General features: G+C 43.3%; 1 pseudogene; it reads left to right on the top strand.

Moving 5' to 3' along the window:
* Window positions 1-370: 370 nt before the first annotated feature.
* On the top strand, window positions 371-26,714 carry LOC147637049 (uncharacterized; annotated as a pseudogene).
* The last annotated feature ends 183 nt before the right edge of the window (window positions 26,715-26,897 follow it).

Genomic DNA, 26,897 nt, shown 5'->3' with positions numbered 1-26,897 from the left:
ACACACACACAGTGCACACACTCTGTCTCTCTGTCTCTCTCTCTCTCTCTCTCTCTCTCTCTCTCACACACGCACACACAGTCTCACAGCCCACTTCGAGTCGACCAACTGCACTTCTCGAGCTCCGAGTTAACACCAATTATTATCATCGGCTGCCCCCCACGACATTGCTCTATCTGCTGCAAATATCATATCATCCTGATTCCTTGAGCTCCCCCACGATGTCCTGTCTTCTAGGAGCTTTCCCTTGATCCTTGCAGAAGAGCTCTGTCATGCTCCAACAGCTTTCCAAGCTGTCTGTGCAGGAAACAGTTAGCTCCTGTTTGACAGCCTTCACGGAGACGAATGCAGGTATGTGAAGTGTTTTGTCATGAATCGGAGGTGCCCATCAGCAGATACTCCTGCTGCTCGAGTATCGCAGTTTTCTGCGCCTTCTCTCTCAGCGCCGGCTCTTGGAGCAGCTCGCATGCGAAGACGAGGAGAAGCTACTAGCCGAGCTGCGTGCGAGAGAGGGCTTGCCACCACAACCCCTTCGAAAGAGCAGAGAAATCCCGCCAAAAGAGTCGTTCAAATTTCAAAAAATGGGCGGGGCGCCAACATTGCAGATGGGGCTGAGAACCATGAACACAGGAGACAACCCCGGGGTTGCTTTTCTTGCTTTCTGCTGCTGCCTGCGAAGAGGGCAAAAGATGTTTCCAAAGCTTCCAGCCATGGCGTTGCCAAGTCCGGCAGACGGTTAACGTCTCCTCAGTCCGCTCCAGCAGTAAGCCAAATTACGGGCAAAGCAAGTGCAACTACCATCAGCCCAAGCCCTATCACTGCCAAAGCTCCTCCGTCAAGAAGAAAATCCTCCTTTTCTAAACAGAACACCTGCAACTTCTCCTTGCACCACAAAGGGCCCAACCCTCCATTGCCTCCACACGCTGAGCTGCCTTCTTGTACAAAAAGCACAGAAATTCAAACAGATTCTGAGCCCGTTGATAGGAAAGTTGTGTGGAGAGAAGGCCTTCTGCAACGCTTGGGTAGATTGCATGACCTAGGCAACTGCAAACTAAGCCTGGAAGAGCTCATAGAGCTGGATGACAATGCTTGTCTCAATGATTTGGAAAGCTTACAAACAGCTCCCCCACCACCACCATCATCTGCAAGAACATCAAACAACATGGTAGCTCCTCCATCACCACCACCATCATCATCTTTGTCTACCACAAGAACATCAAACGACATGGTACCATCCGCGTGCAGAATGGAATTTGAAGCTGGGAGACCTATCCTTCCTCTCCAAAAAGATATCAGTACTCAGCTTGTGAATTGTGTGTGGCCCTTTTCCCATACCAACTGTTTGTTCGAGGCTTCTAGAAGACACTATGGAAACTACGAGTATACAGAAGAATGCAGATGAGGCGAGGAGACATGTGGATTTACCAAACCCTTCTTATTTATTGTGCATTTTAAGAAAACTTTTATGGGTCTGATTGCAGTTTTTTGAGAATCCTTTCTGCAAATTGCTAGAGTATGCATGTGGTGCAAATCAACATTGTAATGAAGCAGTCTTGAGAAGCAATTGCTGATGGAGTCATGTCAACATTACATGACACAAACCTACTTCCCCTTTTTTCGAGGTGTGAGCTGGAAGGACAGGTGGGTGGGGGGAATTTTTTATGAAGGGGGGACACTCACCATCTATTCTACGAGGAATGGGCAAGAGAGAACTTTCCCTTTCTCCGGATGTCTGCTGTGAAAGGTGGGTGTAGGCCCTTTCTCTAGGATGTCTGCTGAACGGTGGGTGAAGGAAGAGTGTGTAAAATTATCCCCTTATGATGTCTTCTCTTGGTCTTTTTCTTGATGTTTTGGTACATGTGCCATTGTGACTGTGGTCATGAACTTTGTTTGCTTATTTTCATAATTTTGTTGCCTCTTATTCTGTTTATGTGCTTCACTAGCAAAATTTAGTGCCATTAGCATGTCTTGAGTTTCATCTTTTTCATGTTGAGAGCTTAAATGTCTCACAAAAGATAAAGCCTTATGAATTATTCTTTGAGTTTCATCTTTTTCATGCTAGAGGGCCTGAAGGCCCCACGAAAGATAAAGCTTTATGAATTATGAATTGCTGCATAAAGGTATGCCAATGGAGTTGAAAAATGGCAGATACATGAGGAGCTGCATGTGTAGGAGATGGTGAGTGTCTCATGGCAATGAAGGTCTTGGTTGTGGGGTGTTACTTTGGAGATGGTCATATATGACAATTGAAACAACAAAAAGAGAGAAGTGCCTGCCCATGCAAATTTTTGAATTGCTGTAATTTATCCAGATGGATGCCAATGTTTAGAATGATCCTTTTTTTCCCCTGATCCTTTTGTGGTTGCAATCTGGTACCTGCCCAAAGGCGGCTTGGTCTTCCCACCCAAGGTGTTACAACTTGTGATTGCAAAGCAGCCGCAATATCGATAGAGGCTGACAAGGATTTGAACTCCAGACCTCCCCTCCCAGAACCACAAGCCCTCATGGGTGGGCTACTTACCGCACTGTTGGCTTTATTGATTGCTCCAGGTTACATGCAGAAAATACACTCCAAATGTTGCAAACTTAACATGACCGTTTTGCATGATGTTTATCACTTTAAACGTTTGCTTTTGATTTGTACTGGTAGTTTCTATTGATGTATGTTATCTTGCATGCACATGTGTGCCATACCTCTTAACAATGTGCCATGTTTAATCATTGGATGGCCATGTGATGCATGAGATAAGGCATCAGAGTAGGAGAAGCTTGAATAAAGAAGCCATTTGCAAGTAAGGGTATGTGGGCATGTATGGGGATGGCCGCCCGCTCGCCTCCTGCTGTCCTGGTTCCTTGGTGAAGCATCAGAGTAGGAGAAGCCTGAATAAAGAAGCCCTTTGCAAGTAAGGGTATGTGGGCATGTAAGGGGACGGTCGCCCGCTCGCCTTTTTGAAGCGTAACTCCCCTCCTTGCTGTCCTTGGTAAATATTGCTGCAGCAGCATCAGGGATTGCTTGAAATTATCTGCCAACAGGCTTGCAATCAGGTCTATGCAAACAATATTGGTTTTGGAGTTCATTTAGATATACATTAGTGTTATTGTTTAATTTTTGCAAGGCTGCCACAGTACAGGAGCTTCTAAGATGGGTGTTTGGGTGATCATTACAAGATTAGGCACACATGTCTACACGTGTGTGTGTGTTTTTTTTAAAGGGCACTTCTCTAGGCTGGCCGTCTCCCTTCTCTTCGAAAGCTGCAGCGCCACAGAGAGACTCAGCGCAGACTCACACACCCAATTGCAGAGAAAACACACATTGCAGAGAAACCACCGCCCTCCCTGACCTTTGTCTATTCCCAAGAAGGCTTCTTTCCTCCTCCTATTCCCTGTGCAGACTGCAATCTCCTTTCCTGAGACGTCCGTCTCTCCCTCTCCTATGCTCTCTCCAACAAAGTGATTCCTCTACTCTCAAGAAACAGCTTTCCCTCTCAGTCATGCGAGTGTTGGACCTTCCTTTATTTTTACTACATTAACGTCCAATTACAAAGGAAGCTATCCACATTGAGCCCAATCCTTTGTCCTCTGAAAGAAAGAGCAAACACAGGTTCTAGGCCCAAACCACAAACTGTAGAACAGTTGATTATTGTTGAAAATGAGCATGAGGGAAACCCCTAGGTGCTTAATTACAAGCATAGAAGACTGTTGCTACAGCCAATGACATGCAAGAATGAGATGGAAAATGAGGGGAAGGGTGTGCACCCTTATATATCCCTCTTATGAGTTGGTCTGCTAACTGTAGCAAGCTGACAGCTATCATGTGGCATAAAAATGCTATAAAAAGCCTAAAATGGTAGAAATTTTCCAAATAATATCTGTTAAAATATGCTAATGTAGGGTCTCATAAAATGACCAGTAAAAGCATGAAAAGGTGTATGTAGACCTTTTGGTGATGATATATATTCAACATCCTCTTTGCATAGACGATGGAATAGTGACTGATTTTGTTCAGACTTGCTTCAGTGGTCCAATCTCAAAACCATCATTTCCTTTAGGTGTTATTTCCTAGTTACATCATTATCAAACCACTTGAACTTTCTGACTAACCACTTTGCAAAAAGAAGTCGATTCACTGGTGAGAAACTTTGATGTAAACTTGGTCTAGGAAAATTATCAAAAACAACAGTTCGGTTGATTGTAGTGCATCAAAATATATATCCTCAAATCCATCTAGCCTTTGGTCCCATTGAACCATCAGTACTCAATAGAGAAGGCAAGTTTCCATCGAGTCTACCTCAAGTGAGCAATCTTCGAAAGAAATGAGCTAAACGATACCCCTAGGCACCACGATCCTCCAAGCCCCAAATTTACCAACACGCTTAGTAAATAGCACCATGAACTTCATGAAAAGGACATTCAACCATCCTATCTTTGGGCAAAGCTCAAGGTTTGCCCGAGCAAAAAGTTCTCCATGTTAGATGTCACACTTTTTCAAAATTTAGATCGTTGACCCCGAGTTGCAAATTCCGCTCGACTTGGCCATGTAGTCCTATTATCACCCTTGTGGTAATTTGGACATATCTTTTTTACATCACTATTAGGGAAGGACAGACAACCCAACAACCAACCAAGACAATAGTCCAATCCATAAGCACACATAGTGTACCGTTCGTTTAGACGAGGAACAAGGAGTATCGTTTGGACAAGGACAAGGAAAGACAAAGAACCAACCCCGAGCACCACCTCCACTTGCTCCACAAGGTCAACCACCTAATGGGTCCTTAGGTGTTGTAGGCTCGAAGGCCCTTGTGCCATGGAAAGAATGCGGGGAACAATCCAATATGGAGCTTTGCCCAACCGCACTTCGGAGCACAAACAGCTCAATTGAGAAAGCAGTATATTATGGCCTAGCTCACGAATGCAAAACGTGGTGTGTCACTCACCTCGTGAAAGTAGGTTGCTTGGGATTCTCGCAGAGGTAGTGTTGTTGCCGCATAGAAGCACCCAAGGGCTTCACTCTGTCGCACTGCTGCACACCAAGAAAACTTAACTCTCCTCTCACTCAATCTCTCTCTCTCTCACACACACACACTCACATACATGCAATGAGCATACAAGAGCTCTAATCACAATAAGCAAGAGATAGGCAAAATGCAAGAGGGTAGAGAAGAAGATCACTCTTCGATTATGCATAAGAGAATGAGAGGTTTTGGTTACAAGAGACCTTATCTCATTCGCTTTTAAGGTTTACACCCTTAGGCGGCCAAAGCTTAAAAATTAGGTCCTCGTGCATCCTAGTCCTCCTACACTAGTGTAAACACTTAGCCATTGATAGTAATCTCAACATAAAGTCTTGTGGTGTGTCTTTAATAGACAATTGACAAGACATATAAAATAATACATTACAATGCTCAACAATGAAAACTAAGCTTCCAAGCGCCTATGGCCAATATAAGGTAGAAGTTGTTTGGTGTGTCCAACATCGATGCCAAGAAAGTCTCCAGCAAGGATACCCCCTTTCTGATTTAGATTTCTTCCTTGGAATATGTCGATGAAGATGTTAGGCCTCCTACACTAGTACAAACACTTAACCATTGATAGTATCCTCAGCATAAAGTCACCTGGTGTGCCTTTAATAGACAATCTGCAAATACGCACGTAAAATAATAAATTACAATGCTCAATAATGAAAACTAAGCTTCCAAGCACCTGTGGCCAATATGAGGTAGAAGTTGTTTGGTGTGTCCCCGACATCAAAGCAAAGAAAGTCTCCGCAACGTTTCTCATCTAGATTCCATCCTCGAAATATGTCGATGAAGATGGTCGTGATTATATGTCGAATGGGTATTTTGTTGTATTTTGTTGCATGCTGGCATTCGAGAATCTTATGGAAACGTTGGAGGTCTTGTAAGATCTGCAGGGCAATATGGTATAACCAGTAAGGTGTTCTAGTTAAAAATAATTGAACTTTAAGCATAATGCAAACACCTAGTTAAGTAGTGAGGAATTTTTTCTTGTGATTGGTCAAATTTTCCTAGTTATTAGGGTAATATTGAGGTTAGTCCAAATTCTATCTATACCAAAACTAAGTTAAGAATATGTGACCTTAGTCCCTACACACTATCACTTTTGTGAAACCATCTCTAGCTATCATCAATGGTCCATGAGACCTCCTACAAGAGTATCTAAAAACCATTAAGTACCTTGACATCAATTGTTTTTTAGCCCTATATTGGTACGTTTTTAGCCACAAGGTCCCATCCCATAAAGATCAAGGCTACAGTCCCAAGGCTCTATCACTAGGAGTCAAAAGTCCTACCAAGATCTCACATGGCGATGGTTATCTTCTTGGTCTCTTTTTTTTTGGGTTTTTTTTGTTTGTTAAAAAAACTATTTTCACTTTCAATTCACCTAAAAGTCTACTCTAGCATTGAGGAATTTTTTATTGTGACTGGTCAAATTTTCTACTTATTAGGGTAATGTTAAGGTTAGTCCAAATTCTATGTAAACCAAAAATGAGTTAAGAATATGCCTATGGTCATGATCTTAGTCTCTACACACTATTACTTTTGTGAAAACATCTCTAGCTATCATCAATGGCCTAGAGACCTTCTTCAAGTGTATCTAAGAATCGCTAAGTACCTCGCGAGACAACGATGACTTTTTAGCTCTTTATTGGTACGTTTTTAACCCTTTGTTGCTTGGTACAATATATCAATCTTCATCTTTAAGGGTGGTAAGGGGCTTTCATAAGACCAGATGGAGCTTATGGGTTCTTCCTTACAAATAAGCATTAGAGATGACACTTGTGGTTGGTAAGGCAATATCTGTTTGCATAGTGGGTCACTCTAGGGAAGCCAATGGGGTTTGGGCTTGGATAGCTAACAAGGGTTTTGTAACATCTTGTGAAGTAGAAGCTTCTCTATCAATGACCCTATCTCTTGATATAGGGTTACTCTTAGGGATCTAAACTTGTTTGGGTGATGCTATAAAGTTTCATCTACAATAGTCTTCCCTTTGTTTGAATTTGAGCCTATGAAGCTTTTTTCCACCACTTTACGAGACTTAGGAATTGACAAAGTGGCGATAGTGAGGCTAATGGTATACATTTTTGTTTTGGGATCCAAATATAATGGTTAACCTTATAGTAGCCTTGAGCTTCAATAAGTATTTAGGTACCTATTTTGGGGCAACCTGTGGTTTGGACTTTTTGTGCTAATTATTTCGTTGAGGCCTTCTTCACTTGGTTGGTTGAGGTGGTATGGATAGAGAAATTTTGGGAATCCATTTCAAGGGAGATTTGGGTTGTCACTTTTTAGCCCATTGTATCAGTTAGTCCTTTTGACATAGATGTGTTAGCTGTGTGGAGGGAAAAGAGTCAAGAGTCCTTTGGATAGTAGATGATGAGCTGGAGGTGGTTTCTTAAGATTTGGTTGATGTTGAAGCTTTCTATTCCTGTTGTGACTTCCCACAAGAGTGAGAGATGATAGGGAGTTATGAGTAGAATGTTCAACCGTGTGGGGGTTAAGGCTTCACTGACACACCACATAGACACACCCTGTTGACCAGTCAGTCATACATTTTGTAGCCTTCATCCATGTGCGACCAAGTATTGCTAGTTCACGTTCTTGCAGGCATAACCAAGAAGCCTCCCACTAGGTGCTTATTATCACAATATGTTTCAATTTGTAGTAGCCCAAGAATCTTAGTGTTCCTACCATTGATATCTTTCACCTTAAAGAGGTGTCAATGAGTTGAGGTTTTCCCCAACTGGTTCCATGCATTGAAAGAAATTAAATTGTGATTAGCCCTTGTGTCAAGCAATGCATTATAGAACACTTTATCATAAGGGCTAGGCAATTGAATGGATGTTCGTAGAGGTGCGATGTGCTCATCCGTGTCTCCTTCAACTTCTCCAACAAAGGCTTGTGCGGATCCAAGGAAACCTTCTCGTCATTTGAATGGATGTTCGTAGAGGTGCGATGTGCTCATCTGTGTCTCCTTCAACTTCTCCAACAAAGGCTTGTGCGGATCCAAGGAAACCTTCTCGTCATTTGCTGCTGTCATATTTACCTTTTTATGTGTGATTTAATTTCAGGAATTACAAGTTCTCGTAGGGTCTCCTTTTCTCGTGTTCTTGGTTTTGGATGGTATCTCTATACCAAGTTCAGAGTCGGCCCCTGTGTCCAAGGAGTCCAATTCCTCACCTAGGTTCCTAATGAAGACTGGCTCTTGAGGTGTTTCCAGATTTATCTTTTTGGCCTCTTTTGTTTTCCCATTCTTAATCGACTTTTTTCTCCTATGGCCCTTCTTCTTCTTAGACTCTACTATACCAAGGCCATAGATCATTTCTTAAGAAGATGTTGGTTCTGAGCTTGTAGCCAGGTGATAACATTCAAAGTTATGGGATCTAGATTTTTAAAGATCTGTCTTTATGTTTGATTACTTATCCCAATAATGTTTAGGAGTGTAATGATGGGTATCACCTCTGGACTTGACCACAGACTTGTTGGGGCAATCTTTAACCCAATGATCTATGCCACACTAGTTACAAGTAGCCGGTGGCATGTTTGAGGCCATAGCTTGGTTGAGTTGAGTAAAATTTACAGGGCATTCTCAAACTTGATGGTTGGGGACCTTGATAGTGGTAATATTGAAGAGGCATTTTCCTTCCCATTGCATTGATGTCCCGGCCCATTCCCATTCCCATAGCGGTAAGTTGGTAAGCTAGCTTCACTCCCCCTCTCCCATCCACTACATATTAGTCCCAATGAAGCTCTGTGGAGTCCTCAAATAAGTGTTGAATGGGATAATCAGTAGGCTCCTTGAAGCTTACTTGATTAAAAGGTGTCACCCTTGGTGGAGATGGTTGCATTCCTAAGAGTGGTGGAGATAATGGCACATTGGGTGCATTGTGCATGCTCTTTGATGTAGGAGGAGTTGTGTGGGATGCTCAACCATTGCTTAATTTGTTATAGGACCAGGACGACCGAGGGATAGTGTTTATGGTGGTGTCGGAAAGGCTAGCTATGGTCCCGTTGTGTTGGCAATAGCCTATAGGCATGTTCAGCAATCTCGGGCTTCATGACCATACTGCCCAAAAAAGCCACACACAATTACCATTGAAGCAAGCCCTTAAGATTGGAAATTTTTTGGTGGTATGTCCTTGATGACAAATGGAATACCAATGAAGCTCTCTCCTTGAGTACATGTGTACATTGTCTGGAGCTTTGTTGGTCTTCATTTACTCTTGTAGAGATTTTGAGACATAAGTTTTGCAATGGTGGTATGATCGTTGGCTGCTCTTGCTAGTTGACACAACAATAGACTTAGAATCTAAAGCTCTAACTCCCCTTATCATCAGGTTATCCTCAAGCTAGATGGAATTAGCTATGATGAACTCCCAAGTGGTGATACCTCTAATTACCAAACCATTATAGATATCTTCATGGATGAATTGATCAAGTACGGTGATCGGATGGAAAACAATGGAAAAACGGCTGACCGGCGGACCGGTGAGCCGTGTTGACGGCGAGACATGGCCGGGCAGGCAGGACCATGGATGGAAGGCAAGACCCGAGACGAGGCCGAGGGATCGAAGCTGGGCATGAACGCAAGTGATCGGTGAGACCCGCAAGGAAAATGCGCGAGACGCACTCGACACGGGCCGATGGAGCCGTATGGAGGGGGCAAATACTTCTCCAATGAGTTCTCTAATTTCTTGCGGAAGAATGGCATTCAAAGACAGTTTACATGTAGATACACTCTGCAACAAAATGGAGTTCCTGTGGAAAAATAGTAAACAATGTATTTACAGTTTATATGTTGATACACTCTGCAGCAAAATGGAGTTGAGCGAAAAAATAGGCAAATTGAAGAGATAGCATAAGCATTGATTTGGCAGAGAAGAGTATGCCACATAGCTATTGGGTTGAGGCTGTGTCTACAATAGTTTATATCATGAACATGACTCCTACTCCAATCATACATGATGTAATGCTAGAGGAGAAGTTTATTGACAAGAAACTTGATTTGTCTCACTTGTTGAAAGTTTTTAGATGTATTACAAATGTGCATGTGCCAGATGAGTTGCATACTAAGATGGATCCAAAGGCATAAAAATGTGCATTTATTGGGTATTCCCTTGAGAAAAAGGGATATAGATGTTATAATCCTACTACATGTGAATTGAGGGTAAGCAAGGATGTTGTATTTGATGAGATGAATAGCTGGTATCCTGCTGAAAAAGATGTTGTTTTGGGACTGATGTAAGTGAAAATGTGGTTGCACAGAATGTAAGTTAGCAATCACAGTCATTGAGTGCACCAAGAGAGTCCTCATGCAACAATTTTATTGATAGACCATGGAGTGGCAATTGAAAATGTAGTTGGTACATCACATAAAAGGCAAAGAGAAAGTGGTTATGTCCCTTGGTATACCTGATATTTCTATAGGGCATTCTCTTGTTGATGGAGAGTTTAGTGGCTCGAAGATGAGCCTTGATGAAGAGCTTGGGATTCCAACAATGAGAACACCTAGTGTAAAGAAGGCTTTGGAAGCCATGAATGCAAAGTTACAAAGATTTGGAAGAGTCAAAAACCCATTGCAGAGGTTGACCTACGATGGTTTTGTGGCACATCACTATGTTTACATGGCAAAAGTTGTGCAGGTTATAGAGTCCACATGTTTTGACGAGCCTATTGGAAATGTGTATTGAGAGAAAGCTATGGATGAGGAGATGGATGCATTGTATGGGAATGAGACTCATTAGGAAAAATTTGGGCTCATTTTTGGGCCCTCTAAGGAATGTCACATCATAAAAAATGGGGCCATGGTAAATTTTTTGTAAATCAACTCCAATTTTTTCGGTGGTTGCATATATAGAATCTACTCTTCAAGATCTTTCCATTGATATATAACATGATGGGGTTTGGACATGGCCCATGGAAGATGCACAAAAAGTAGATTCAAAAGTGATGATGTGGACCATTTATACTGAAAAGATGCAGGGGGAAGAGAGCTTGAGCTCTTTGCAAGCACACACACAATCACAAAACCCTAATAGAGAACAGGTGAGAGGTTGAAAATCTTCTTCTTCTTTACTCAACACTCAACACACCATATACAAAGATAAGAGTACACACATATGAAAAGGTACTCAACCAAATACATACAAGGGTTCTCTATAGTGTGAACCCAACTAAATGAGCTGGCGCTATAACTATGCCAGTCTCTAGAATGGCTGTCACATAGCCTGTCATCCCACTGGCCGCATATCACCCACGATCTCACCAACCATGCGAGTGGTGTAAGTGTGGGGCCTATCCCCCAGGCGGGTCATCAGTGTCCACCGCCTCATGTCCACCGCCTCACTAGATGAGCTTGATATCTCAACACTCCCCCCCTCGAGCTCAACTCCGTCTCATGTACACCAAGCGAAGCCCTGAATCTGCGGAGCTTCTCTGTTCCCAATGCTTTGGTGAAGATGTCAGCTACCTGATCCTGTGTGATGACATAAACAAGGTCAAGGTCTCTTGCCAAGACCTTCTCTCTGACAAATGGTGGACCTCTATATGCTTCGTGCGAGCATGAAAAATTGGGTTCCTGGCCAACTGTATACTGCTAATGCTGTCACAGAAAATGACAACTTGTCTATCCACTGATAGACCCAAATCTGCAAGTAGCTTTCTCAACCAAGCTACCTCACATGCTGCCATAGCAGCTCCTCTGTACTCGGCCTCTGTAGTACTGGATAGAGAAACCATAGGCTGCTTCTTGCTACTCCAAGTCATAGTAGCACTCCCCAAAGAAAACATGAATCCACTAGTAGATCTTCTATCTGAGATACTACCAGCCCAATCAGCATCTGTGTACCCATGTACACATATCTCTGTCCCAGTTTCATAAAATAGTCCACAGTGCAATGTAGACCTCACATACCTCAGTATGCATCTCAATGCATCCAAATGCGGTTTCCGTGGAGCCTGCATAAACTGACTCACCAACCCAATAGTATAGCTCAAATCTGGTCTGGTGATCGTCATGTAAATCAAGCTTTCTACTATGCGCCTATACATAGTAGGATCCTCCAAAATCTCTCCCGAATCTACACTCAACTTGCCATTCTGATCCAATGGCACTGAAATAGGCTTACAGCCTGTCATACCATACTTGGACAACATGTCTATGCCATACTGTCTTTGCAGTAATCCAATACCATGTGGTGACCTAATCACCTCAATGCCCAAGAAATATCTGAGCTCCCCCAGATCCTTCATCTCAAACTTCTGTCTAAGCAACATCTTTACATCAAAGATCTCTGCATCATGGTCCCCCGTAATGATCAAGTCATCTACATAGATGACAAAAAACAAGCACAACCACTCTATCACCATGTCTCACATACAGTGAGAAATCTGCATTGGCTAGATGAAAGCCAATAGTGACAAGATATTCAGAAATCTTGTCAGACCATGCTCTTGGTGCTTGTTTTAAGCCATACAAGGCTTTCTTCAACCTGCAAACATGCTCGGGGTGACTCACATCCTCATAACCAGGTGGCTGCAACAACATATACACCTTTTCCTGCAAATCCCCATGCAAGAATGCATTCTTTACATCCATTTGATGTAAAGACCATTGCTTTGACGCAGCCACTGCTATCATAACTTTCACTGTTGCCACCTTGGCAACTGGGCTGAAAGTTTCCTCATTATCAATGCCATATGTCTGCGCATACCCTTTGGCTACCAATCTAGCCTTATACCTGTTTATGCTTCCATCACTCTTATGTTTTACTTTGTACACCCACTTGCATCCAATGGCTTTCTTGCCTTCAGGCAATTGCACTAAATCTCCTAAGTCTCATTTCCATATAGTGCATCCATCTCCTCATCCATAGCTTTCTCCCAACACACATTTCCAACAGCCTCATCAATGCATGTGGGCTCTACAACTTGCACAACCTTTGCCATATATGCATAGTGATGTGCCACATAACCATCATATGTAAACCTTTGCACAGGATTCTTCACTCTCCCAGATCTTTGTAGCTTTGCATTCATGGCTTCCATAGCCTCCTTTACACCAGGTATTCTCAAAGAGCTGGTATCCCAAGCTCCTCATCAAGGCTCATCTCTGAGCCACTAGACTCTCCATCAACATGAGAATGCCCTGCAGAAATGTCAGGCATACCAAGGGGCTCAACCACTTTCTCTTTTCCTTTATGTGATATACTAATCACATTTGCAGGACTGGTATTATGATGGAGCCTGCCACTCCATGGTTTATCAACTGAACCACTAGATGAGGACTCTCCTGGTCCACTTAAAGACTGTGATTGCTGACTTGCATTCTGTGCAACCACACTTCCACTCACATCAGCCCCAACAACTTCTTTTTCAGCAGCATACCAGCTGCTCATCTCATCAAAAACATCCCTCCTTACCCTCACTCACGTGTAGCAGGGTTATAACACCTGTATCCCTTTTGCTCAAGGGAGTATCCAATAAACACACATTTTTCAGCTTTTGGATCCAGCTTGGTTCTTAGCTCATCTGGCACATGCACATATGCAATGCATCCAAAGACTTTCAGATGAGACAAATCAGGTTTTCTGCCAGTAAACCTTTCCTCTGGAGTTGCATCATGTATGGCTGCAGTTGGAGTCTTGTTCATGATGTAAACTGCTGTAGAAACAGCCTCAGCCCAATAGCTATGCGGCATATTTTTCTCTTCCATCAATGCTCGCGCAATCTCAGTAATGTGCCTGTTTTTCCGCTCAGCAACTCCATTTTGCTACGGAGTGTATCTGCATGTAAACTGTCTCCGAATACCATTCTTCTTCAAAAATTCAGAGAACTCATTGGAGAAGTACTCTCCCCCTCCATCTGACCTTAGGCACTTTACATATTTCCCTGTTTGCTTTTCAACCATAACTCTGAAATTTTGAAAGTGAGTGAACACCTCACCTTCATGAAGTAAACCCACACTTTCCTTGTGTGGTCATCAATAAATGTAACATAATACCTGCAGCCTCCCATAGACATGGTCTTCGTAGGATCCCATACATATGAATGCACAACATCTAGTGCATTTCTGCTCACATATCTGTTACGTGGAAATACATGCTTTGTTTGCTTTCCAAATTGGCATGCTTCACATATTCTCTACATACCTTCCACTTTAAATCTTGGCAGTCCTGTCACAATTCTTTTAGTCTGCATAGACTTCATTCTCTGCACATTCACATGTCCAATTCTTTTATGCCAAATGTCTGTGTCTGCAACAATTCCTGAACCATTTGCAAACATTGCAGCACTCACTTCATGCATGTTTACATTCAACGTAAACATTCTGCCCACTCTGTTGCCTTTTGCAACCAACCTGCACTTGTCTTTGAAGTCTTCAACATAACAATCATCAGGGTTAAACCGAACCTGCAAACCCTGCTCAATCATCTAGCCAACTGAAACCAGATTCTTTGTTATGTTCGGTACATGAAGTACATCTGCAAGGTACTTCACTTTGCCATCCTGCATAGACAATGGCACATCTCCAACATGGGCAATTGGATGAGCAGTGTCATCCCCTGTTTCCACAAAACCTGGTCTTTCTAGGTTTTTCATCTCCTTGAACCACTCCCCATGACTTGTCATGTGGTTCGAAGCACCTGAATCAACGTACCATACATCATCTTTATGTGCTGCTTCTACATTTTCAGACATGGCATTCACGACATGCTGCATAACAAATAACCTTTCATTATCCTCATTGTTTCTGCTTGAGGATGCATAGTTGTTTTGCTGCAATTTCCCATTTTGCATGTCAGCTTGCTTCTTATAACACTCTGTCTGCACATGTCCAGGCTTACCACAATAAAAGCATCCACGTGTGTCATTATACTGTCTTTGCCAATTTCCACGACCTCTTTGACTCCACCTGCCTCTGAATTGGCCTCTTCCACTTGTGTGTTGTTGTTGTTGTTTTGTTGTGAATTCTAGGACTGTTGTTGTTGTTGCTGCTGGCCATAATTCTGATTAATTGTTCGGCCACCTCTTTGACCGCATCCACGGCCTCCTCTACCTCGTCCTCTTCCTAAACTTGTGTAGAAGGCCTATTTCTCCGAACTGTTTTTGTTTTGTGAATGTTGGTCTTCACCCAAGCTCTTCTCTTCTATAATCAGCATAGACACCAAATCTGTAAAATTGGGAATGTTTTCCCGAGTCCGAATAGATGTCTTCAATGCCTTGTATTGTGGCCCGAGACCACGTAGACAGACTTCCACCTTGTCATTGTTACCATATTATAGTAGTGATGTGTGTGAACACACTTAGGACCGCCGGGGCACTTTTTCCCTCACTAGGAGGTTTTTTCCCCGTGCATTGTATATACGCCCATTATCTTCTAGGGCTTGTTATCTTTTATTTTTGGCACTCATAATACACTACTGTGTTGTGCTCAAGCTTCCTCATCTTCTTGAAGTTGTGTGTGCATTCCTGCAACCCTAATTCCAACAATTGGTATCAGAGCAGGCTTCCTCCTCCCGGGCAGCATCACCGGCACCTGCCGCTTCATCTCCTCCGATTGCGACGAGGTTTCACGAGCGTCTGCAGGTTAGTATATGCCGTGGGAAAGCCCGTAGGCCTTGTTCGTTTCAGAATTTTGATCTGAAGTCATTTCGCCCTCCGTTTTTGCATTCCAAGTACTGCGCAGGCAAAATCGTCCTACTGTGCAGATTTTCTGTCAAGATTAAAATCTGCAGGACAGGTGCCCATTCGTCTGTTTTGGGCTGTGCTACATAGCACAGGTCGATTTTATACAGGTTTACCTCTTACAGACAGCATTTACATCTAGTAGTACAGTCATTGGCCATGGCTGACAACAATGATGTATTCCGCATGTTGGCTGCTGAGGATAAGTTGGATGGCACCAACTATCCATTGTGGGCATATATGATGCGACATGTATTGGTAGCAAAGGGGTTATGGAACATTGTGCAGGGTATTGATGCACGTCCTATTGTGGCTGGGAATGCTGCAAACACATCAGAAACAGGTACTGTTGATGATGGTGCAGGCACGTGCTGTAGCAGCTGTTCGAGAACCACCACTTTCAGCAGAGCAGATTCGTTGGGATGGTAGAGATGCGCAGGCTCATGCCTTGATTGCGCTGTCTGTCAAACGTACCATTATCCCACATATTCGCTCCTGCAGGACTTCTAAGGATGCTTGGGATGTACTTGCCACATTGTATCAGGCAAGAAATGAGGCTCGTGTTGCTTATCTCCGAAAACAGTTGGAGAGTGAGCATATGAACGAAGGTGATTCTATGGATAGCTTTTTGACAAAGATCAAGGATTTCAAAGAGCAGCTCATTTCTGCAGATGAAATCCTGTCAGACAGTTCACTTGTGCAGACTGTTTTGAATGGTCTACCAGATTCTTATCAGGGTTTTGCTTCCACTCTTCGCTTGATGATGAAAGGCAATCCCAATGCCTTATCATTTGAGGAGTTAGTTTCTGTTTTGCTGCAAGAAGACCAGTCAAGGCAAAACAGGAATATTATGCGTGTCGCAGATCAAGCTTTCGTTGCTACTCAGAGAAGCGGGAAAGGTAAAGCTGGCTTTTCTTCTAGTAAGCAGAAATCTGCAAATGCTGCGCAACCAAAGAAGGAAGACAAAGATGAGAAGAAGGGTGACAAACAGAAGACATTTTGCAAGTACTGTAAGGGAAATGATCATGTCATCAAAGCGTGTCCTAAGCTGGCTGCGAAAGAGGCTAAGAAGAAAGAGGCTGGTATGGCTGTTGTTGCAGATGCCTCTCCTTCTAACAATGAATCTGCTAATGTTGTGCTAGATACAGAATGGGCATTCAATGCGCAGTGCAGTTATGACCCATCTTTGCATGACACATGTATGTCTGCAGTAGATTCAGATGTATGGTACTTTGACAGTGGTGCCACTAAGCATATCACCTCGCAGCGCAGTTTATTCACTTTCCTTGAGTCTGCTCCCACAGGGAATACTGTCACTTGTGCCAATAACTCCTCTTATCCCGTTGAAGGAGTTGGACAGATTGTGCTGAATGTTGCAAATGGCAACACCTTTACACTTTTTGATGCATTGTATGTGCCAGGGATAAAAAAGAATCTGCTGTCAGTCTCCGCATTTGCCAAAACAGGTTTGGTTGTAAAATTTGTGGATGACAGATGTACTGTTCATGATCTCTCTTGTGGTGACATCATTGTAGCATCTGGTTCACTATGTCGAGGGCTGTATAAGCTCAATATGGATGGCAAATGTGTAGAGGATTCAGCATGTGCTATTATGGATACGCAGGCTATTTCAGATGCAAAACTGTGGCATGCACGTTTTGGTCATCTGAATTTTGCAAGTTTGCTGCGCCTGCAGAAATCTGAAATGGTGTCTTCTTTGCCTAAGCTTGAGGCACCTGTCAAGCATGTTTGTGAGGGCTGCATATTGGGTAAAATGCAGCGTGCTTCCTTTCCCAAAGATGGATCAGTGAGAGCTGAACGCAGATTGCAGCTTGTTCACAGTGATGTTTGTGGTCCCATGCAAACTCCATCATTTGGAAACTACCTTTACTTCGTGACTTTCATTGATGATTTTACCAGGCATGCATGGGTATATCCTTTGAAGGCAAAGTCCGAAGTGTTTTTGTGCTTCAAACAGTTTTTGGTTATGGCTGAAAATGTGTCAGAAAGTAAGATGGGCACCCTCCGTTCAGATCGAGGGGGGGAGTATATGTCTTCAGAATTTAATGCATTTCTGGCTGAGCGTGGGATAAAACACCAATGTACAGTGCCGTATACACCACAGCAAAATGGTGTGGCTGAGAGAAAAAACAGGTCTCTCATGGAAATGGCAAGATGTATGGTTAAGAGTCAAAGTCTACCACATGGTTTTTGGCTTGAGGCTGTCATGTGTGCCACTTATGTACTAAACAGGTGTCCCACCAAAGCATTACAGGTTGTCACTCCATATGAGGCTTGGCATAGCCGCAAGCCATCTGTTGGCCATTTACGTGTTTTTGGTTGCCTGGCATATGCATTAGTGCCTGTGCAACATCGCAGAAAATTGGATGACAAAGCTGTCAAATGTATTTTTGTTGGATATAGTGCTGAGAGCAAAGGCTATCGTTTGTATCATCCACAGACAAAGCGCATTTTGGTTAGCCGTGATGTTGTATTTGTGGAAGATGCAGTTCAGCCCTTGGTTTCATGTACTAAGGAGACAGATATCAGCTCACGTGATGTCTTTGATACATTGTTGCCTCTTTTCAGTGGTGCACAGTCAAGTGCAATACCTCATGAGGCAGTTTTTCAGCCTATGCAGGTTTTAAATGATGGCACAGATCAGCCTATATCTGATGCAGATGTGCATGATGCACTTGAGGATGAGAGACAAGAGATTGAGAGCTCTAGGAATATGCCTAGATGGCTGGTGCAGACTTTGCGTGACAGCAAGTTGGATGCCCCTTTGTCTAGTCGCACTCGTTCTGGCTCTCATGGTGCCTCTTATGCGTCAGATTGTTATGCATTGGCTGTTTCTAGTATGTGCGATGAAAGTGAGCCTGTTTCATTTGATGAGGCACAAAGTTCAGAAAATTGGATGGCTGCTATGCAAGCAGAATACGATGCTATTATGAAGAATGGTACATGGTCTTTATGTGACTTGCCCCCTGGCAAGAAGGCCATTGGCACTAAGTGGGTATACAAATTGAAGCGTAAGCCTGATGGCACAGTGGATCGCCATAAGGCTCGGCTTGTTGCAAAAGGTTATGCTCAAGAGAAGGGCATTGATTTTGATGAGACTTTTGCTCCCACATGTCGTATGACCACTGTTCGTAGCATCTGTGCATTAGCAGCTCATAATGGTTGGAATGTACATCAGCTGGACATAAAGACTGCGTTCTTAAATGGAGATTTGCATGAGGAGGTGTATGTATCGCAGCCTCGTGGTTTTGTTCAAAGAGGGCAGGAAAACAAAGTGTGCAGGTTAAAAAAGGCTTTATATGGTTTAAAGCAAGCTCCACGAGCTTGGTATGAAAAAATACATGCATATTTGACTGCACATGGGTTTCAGAATAGTCCAACAGAAAGCACTTTGTATGTTAAACGTGTGGATGGTGTACATCTAATCATTGCTCTCTATGTCGATGACATGCTGCTCACAGGACCAAATGAGAGTCATATTGCTGATTTTAAGGCTGATTTGAATGCCTCTTTTGAGATGTCAGATTTGGGGCATTTGCATCATTATTTGGGGATACAATTTAAGCAGTGTGATGGAGGTATTGCTTTGTGTCAGACAAAGTATATTGAAACATTGTTGCGGAGATTTGGCCTTGAAGACTGCAAGCCTATTGCTACTCCAATGGAGACAGGTTTGAAGTTGAGTCTTCATGATGCTGGAGATCACTTTGATGTCACACTCTATCAGACAGCTGTTGGTTGCCTCATTTATGTATGCATTACGAGGCAAGACATTCAGTTTGCAGTCTCACAGGTGAGCAGATTTATGCATAGCCCAGGCATTAAGCATTGGCAGGCAGTGAAGCGTATCTTTTGCTATTTGAGTGGTACTCGGCATCTTGGGTTGTTTTATCCCAAGGGGGGATCATTGCCGCCAGATTTACATGTTTTTTCAGATTCTGACTGGGCTGGTTGTTATGACACACGCGTGTCCACGAGTGGTTTTTGCTTCATGCTTGGAAGCTCATGCATATCATGGTTGAGCAAGAAGCAGCCTACTGTGGCCACTTCTAGTTGTGAAGCTGAGTACAGGGCAGCTTTCACAGCTACGGTTGAGTGTGTGTGGCTCAGACGCCTTATGGCTGATTTGGGTGTTGGGCAGCCATCTGCCACCACCATCTTCACTGACAGTCAGAGCGCATTGGCAGTTGCGCGGAACCCAGTGTTCCATGCTCGTACGAAGCACATTGAGGTGCACTACCATTATGTCAGGGAGAGACTCTCTGCAGGAGAGATCAGTTTGGCTTATGTGCCAACACAGGATAACCTTGCAGACCTTTTCACAAAGGCTCTGCCTCGTGAAAAGTTCGAAGCTTTTCGCAAAGCTTTGGGCTTACTCCCTTTTGTGGATTCGTCCACATAGCTAGACACTTCCCTATACATGAGTGCTAGCTCTTGTTCACCGCATCACTCCAGGGGGGATTTGTTACCATATTATAGTAGTGATGTGTGTGAACACACTTAGGACCGCCGGGGCACTTTTTCCCTCACTAGGAGGTTTTTTCCCCCGTGCATTGTATATACGCCCATTATCTTCTAGGGCTTGTTATCTTTTATTTTTGGCACTCATAATACACTACTGTGTTGTGCTCAAGCTTCCTCATCTTCTTGAAGTTGTGTGTGCATTCCTGCAACCCTAATTCCAACAGTCATCATCATCTACTGAGACACCAATAGATGCAAGGGATTCCACAATACCTTTTATCTTCAATGCATAGTCATTCACAGACATACTCTTTTTCTCCACAGTATGTTCATTCTTCAACTGTATCTTTCGAGCCTTGGTATTTGTTTCATAGAGCTTTACCAAGGTGTCCCATGCTTCCTTGGGGGACTTGGCATCCTGTATGTGCCCAATCATGGTGTCCTGTATACTGATAGAGAGCCAATACATAACCTTTTTGGCTCCTTGGTTCCAATTCTTGAACTCTTTCACATCTGGCAGCAGTCGGATTGATGTCTGGTTTCTCCGGTGCCTCTTCATACTCACCTTCTATATAGTCCCAATAGCCCTTTCCCATCAGGAAATTCGTCAACCTAAACCTCCAAGCATGGAAGTTGTTCTTATTAAGCTTCTCAGCAACAATCTGGGTTATGCCATCATTTGACATCTTGCTAGATACACAAATGTACCAGAAACATCACTCTGGTTTGTCCTTGCAGCGGTACTGTAGTACACTCAAATGTCACAACCAGTGACCTCAATGTGCATACATACACCCAATGGCAACTGTTGACCTCTTTGCAGCACACTCACAACCAATCTGTCTTCTTACAGTTCTTAAAACAGAGTTCTGCAGAGAATCGATGATTTACCCGCAGTGCTCGATGAAATCGTCTGCTTTCTGAAAAATGGAGGTCTAGACGCACCCGAAACGCGTTTTCGGTCCAAAAAATTTCTGTCCAATAGGACAATATAGTTACCCTATAGCTTTACTCCTGCGAAGAAAGCTCCTCAATCAGAGATCGTTTGCCAGTGCCTCCCATAGAGCTCCCGACAAGGGTGTAGTCACCCACACAAATAGGGAAGAGTAGTTGAAGCTCTTACCCTCGTACCGCTTCCTGTGGTTCTCTTGCTTGTAGCTCAGCCCTTAGCATGAACCAGGCTCTGATACCATGAAAAGATGCAGGGGAGAAGAGATCTTGAGCTCTTGCAAGCACACACACTCACAAAACCCTAATAGAGAACACACAAGGCGAGAGGCTGAAAATCTTCTTCTTCTTTACTCAACACTCAACACACCATATACAAAGATAAGAGCACACACATATGAAAAGGTACTCAACCAAATACATACAAGGGTTCTCTATAGTGTGAACCCAACTAAATGAGCTGGCGCTATAACTATGCCAGTCTCTAGAATGGTTGTCACACACACAGCCTGTCATCCTACTGGCCGCATATCACCTACGATCTCACCAACCATGCGAGTGGTATAAGTGTGGGGCCTATCCCCCAGGCGGGTCATCACTGTCCACCGCCTCACTAGATGAGCTTGATATCTCAACATTTAGAGTAGCCTTTAAACTTGATTTTGAGGAAAATGGTATATCTTGAGCTTAGCAACTCCAAATGTTTCGGAATTTGAAATTATAAGATCTAATTTTCATGATCTTTCTAATGATATGTCATATGATGGGGTTTTAACATAAGGTAAGAAATGTTCACCTGTTGCCTCCCATTTTAAAGGTAAAGATGGCAAAAAATCCCTTAGAGGGCCCAAAAATGAGCCCAAATTTTTCCTAATGTGGGATTTGGTGCCATTTCCTAAAGGCAAGAAAGCTATTGGATGTAAGTGGGTGTATAAGGCAAGAAAGCTATTGGATGTAAGTGGGTGTATAAGGTGAAACATAAAAGTGATGGTAGAATAAGCAGGTATAAGGCTAGATTGGTAGCCAAAGGATATGCACAAACACATGGGATTGATTATGAGGAGACGTTTGCCCCGGTTGTAAAGGTGGCAACTATGAGAGTTGTGATTATGGTGGCTGTAGCTAAGGTTGATTTTTACATCAGATGGATGTAAAAAATGTGTTCTTGCACGGTGACTTACAAGAAGAAGTGTATATGGATCAGCCACCTAGTTTTGAGGACAAAGGTCACCCATAGTATGTATGTAAACTTCGTAAGGCCTTGTATGGGTTGAAGCAAGCTCCATGAGGATGGCATGAAAAGATTGTTGAGTATCTTGCCACTATTAGTTTTTAAATGGTAGATGCAAATCACTCTTTGTATGTGCGCAAGAGTGATAAGGGTATTGTGATCATCACCATCTATGTATATGATTTTATTTTTGGGGGTGACAACTTGTAAGAGATTGATCATGTGAAAAGTCTTCTCAAAAGGAAGTTTGACATGAGAGATTTGGGAGATTTGTGCTACTTTTTGTGCATTGAGGTCATTCGCACACCTAATTGTATTTGGCTATCTCATAGAGACAAATTTATTGGACATTTCAAGCTTAGTGAGAATGCAGGTTCTGTGTTAGAGGACCCCACTATGTACGATTGTGGGGAGTTTGATCTATGTCATGATTAGTAGGCCATATTTGAGTTACATTGTTGGCTTAGAGAGCCACTTTATGCAGGTTTTGCGCAAACCACATCTTGACAGTGTGCAACACACACTTCGGTATTTGAAGACCACTACTGATTTTGCATTGTTTTATACAACGGGTGTGTCATTGGAGCTATATGGGTACACACAGATGTAGATTGGGTAGGTAGCATCTCAAACAAGAGATCTACTAGTGGATTTATTTTTTCATTGGGGAGTGCTGCTGTGACATGGAATAGTAAGAAGCAACCCACAGTTGCCTTATTGAGTACATAGGTAGAGTACAGAGGAGTTGCGGTGGCAACGTGTGAGGTAGCTTGGTTACACAAGCTACTTGCTGATTTGGGGTTGCATGTGGAGAGAAAGATTGTCATATATTGTGATGATCTTAGCAGTATACAGTTGGCTAGGAACCCAGTTTTCCATGCGTAGACGAAACACATTGAGGTACACTACCACTTCATCAAGGAAGGAGTCTCAGGTAACATTGACGTGGCCTACATCATCTCAGCATACAAGATTCGGTCGTTGACATCTTCATAAAGGCCTTGGGAGCTGAGAAGCTCTGTAGATTTTGAGATATACTTGGAGTTCACAAGATGGAATTGAGGTTGAGGGAAAGTGTTGAGATGTCAAGCTCAACATGAGCTGACACTCACGAGGCACCTATGTGACTGTTTGATATTTACATCATTGGTGGGTTTGGTAGCTGGCACCCACATATCTTCGCCAAAGATTCTATAGCTGGACTACACCGACTAATCCACACCTACCCACTCCACTTTAGTGTGTTCACATTTTGGACTGCTTGTATATACTCTAGTACGTGTGTTAGTCACTTTATCTATTTGGTAGACCTATTTTGTTGAAGAAGAAGAAGATCAATTTTCAGCCTCTCATCTTGTGTGTTCTGTTCTAGGGTTTGTGTGAGTGTGTGTGTTCTGTTCTAGGGTTTGTGTGAGTGTGTGTGTACTTGCAAGAGCTCAAGCTCTCTTCCTCCTTGCATCTTTTCAAACAGCAATTCCCCACTATAGCTACAATGCATTAGCTCCTGTTCAAGAAATCCGGTGTTTCATGCTCGTATAAAGAACATTGAGGTCCATTACAGAAGGGGTGTAGGAAGACGAATGGAGGGGACAGAGGTAGATATTTCCTTGTGTGAGGTAGGTAGGGGGAGGGTCCACTATTTGCAAATGAATGGGGGAGGAGGAGGATTGTGCATTGAAGAAAGGGCACATTCGGCACTAAATAGATGTGGGTAGCATGAGGGAGGAGTCAAGGTGAGGTGTTGGGACAAACGGGCAAGTGTAGACGTAGCTCTTGGAGAAGCGCATGTGAAGGAGCAAAGGGGGAGTAGGTGTGATGCTACATGTAGTTTAGTTTGTTAAGGCCTAGGGACTTAGGTACATATCACCCAAGCCTTACCTCGTGACTATGTGACACACCATGTTTTAGAAGGAATCTATGGTTGGAAAGAGGCGTCTCAATCGGTATTAAATTTGCACTGTTGGATTCTAAAGTGAACTACAACTGAACTAGGGTTAAGTGAATTAAGGGTGAACGAAGATGAAAAGTATTCGACAAAAAAATGAACTACAAGTGAACTAGAGGAATAAACTTGACGTGAACTAGGGGGGTGAACTATGAGTGAACTAGGGGATTGGAAGATTAGTTTCTTAGCGGAATAACATTTTTTTGGTGATCCTAAGTACTTGCAAGAAAGTATAGCATAGTGGTAAGACATTTCACTTCCAAAATGGAAGTCTTGAGTTTAAATCCTCTTTTCAAAAAAATTATACGTCCCATACGTCCCAAACCCCTCCCCCCTCCCCCCTTGTTCACTCCTAGTTCATGGCTAGTTCACCCGCAAGATTGCAATGGTCCAAAACTATCATGATCGTTGCGCGACGCCTCTTTCCAACCATAGATCCCTCCTGTGTGTCACCTAGTCACGAGAGGCAAACCTTATGCATTAAGTAATACCTGCCTTTAATGCCCGCTAATAATATATATATTGGCACCAAAATGTTTTTTTGCATCTCGATCTCTTCTCTTCTCTATATTATCTTAAGGAAGAGTTTCACAAAGCTACCACATGGCAATAATTTGGAGGTTCGGGAAAGGAAGGAGGAGGTTTGGGTAGAATTTGATTTTGGAAGCCTCAAAAGACGTGTGAAGCACGGTTCCCAACTATTTCCATTATAGGGGGCCAAACTTCAAAGTGTGTGAAAATGGTTTTTCACATGAAGATTAAGGCAACCTTAGTATTCTCTAGCGAGCTTGGAGGCTACACAAACATATCGAATCACAAGGTGCCGCGTGAATGAAAGCGTGCGAGCCTACCCTTAGCCTTTTGCTATATAAAGAGGACCCTGGGGACATTCATACCGCATTGTTTCATCGCTTTGCTACCGCTTCTTCTCTTCCAGTAGCCATCTTCTCTCATCTTACAGATTTTCGTGAAGACCCTCACAGGAAAGACTATCACCTTGGAGGTGGAGAGCTCCGACACCATAAACAATGTCAAGGCCAAGATCCTGGACAAGGAGGGCATCCCTCCTGACCAGTAGAGGCTCATCTTCACAAGAAAGCAACTAGAGGATGGCCATACCCTAGTCCACCCTCCACCTGGTGCTCTGCCTACGAGAGGGGGTGTGCAGATCTTTGTCGAAAACCTTGACCGGCAAGACCATCACCTTGCAGGTGGAGAGCTCGAACACCATTGACAATGTCAAGGCCAAGATCAAGGACAAGGAAGGCATCCCACCCGACCAACAGCGCTTGATCTTTGTCGGGAAGCAGCTTGAGGATGGCTGCACCCTTGCAGACTACAATATCCAGAAAGAGTCCACCCTCCATCTGGTTCTCCGCCTCTGAGGAGGGATGCAAATTCTCGTCAAGACCCTGATTGGTAAGACAATCACCCTGGAGGTAGAGAGCTCTGACACTATCGACAATGTGAAGGCCAAGATCTAGGACAAGGAGGGCATTTCAAGGCTGACTACTAGCAGTGCCTGATATTTTCTAGGAAAAGCAGCTCGAGGACGGCTGCACCCTTGTAGACTACAACATCGAGAAGAAGTCCACTCTCCATTTGGTGCTCCGCCTCTGAGGAGGGATGTAGATCTTTACCAAGACCCTGAATGGTAAGACCATAACCCTGGAGGTGGAGAGCTCTGACACCATTGATAATGTGAAGGCTAAGATCCAGGACAAGGAGGGGATCCCTCTTGAAGCGCTTGATCTTTGCTGTTGGGAAGCAACTTGAGGATGGCCGCGCCCTGGCCGACACCCTGGCCGACTATAACATCCAGAAGGAGTCCACCCTCCATCTGGTGCTGTGGCCTCAGGGGTGGCTTCCTGCGTATGACTTAAGGCTTGGTGCTAGTTTGTCTGATGGGGACTTTGATGTGGCAAGGACTTCTGTTTTGTGTGCTATGAATTTCCTCAACTGGTGCTAAGCTGTAATAAGATGCCTTTATTCTGAATAAAGGTACTCTTTGTTTCTCTCGTATGTTATTCTTGTGCTGCACAACACATGCCTGGTACTTACATGTCATCATGTATCTGGAGGGTTTAGTTGTACTACCTCAAGTTATTCCAAATCTTTGTCTTGGGAGATTGTTTGAGTCTCTCAATGATACTATCCCCCTTCTTCAAATCTGTGGCTGGCTGTGACGATGGGTGTAAGGTGCTCATCATTAGTACTTTTGTTCAAAGATTACCATTTCCTTGTTCTCAGAAAAGATTACTTTTGTGCACAAGATTACCATTTCCTTGTTCTCAGAAAAGTCTCAAGGATGGATGAGCTTTTTTTGGAACCCATTTCATTCCACGTAACGTTTTAGTGCTGCACACTTGTGGCATGGAAAATCCTTGTTTTTTCTTCATATTCTATCTATTTTCAATGCAGGCAGTTTTATCAAGTCTTTAAAACCCAACCCTTGTTATGCAAACTTTTCGTTTTGCTAATTTTAGTGCATTCAATTTAGACCTTATGTCAATCTGGACTTGTCTCTACAGCGCTATGAGGTTGTCATGATGAAAGTTTCCTTTACAGGTCACTTAGAGCC

Source organism: Cibotium barometz, chromosome 7, assembly GCF_041138505.1.
Source record: "Cibotium barometz isolate CiBa-2024 chromosome 7, ASM4113850v1, whole genome shotgun sequence".
Classification (NCBI taxonomy): domain Eukaryota; kingdom Viridiplantae; phylum Streptophyta; class Polypodiopsida; order Cyatheales; family Cibotiaceae; genus Cibotium; species Cibotium barometz.
Note: the sequence above shows the minus strand (reverse complement) of the source record. Positions and strands in the feature narration are given on the sequence as shown.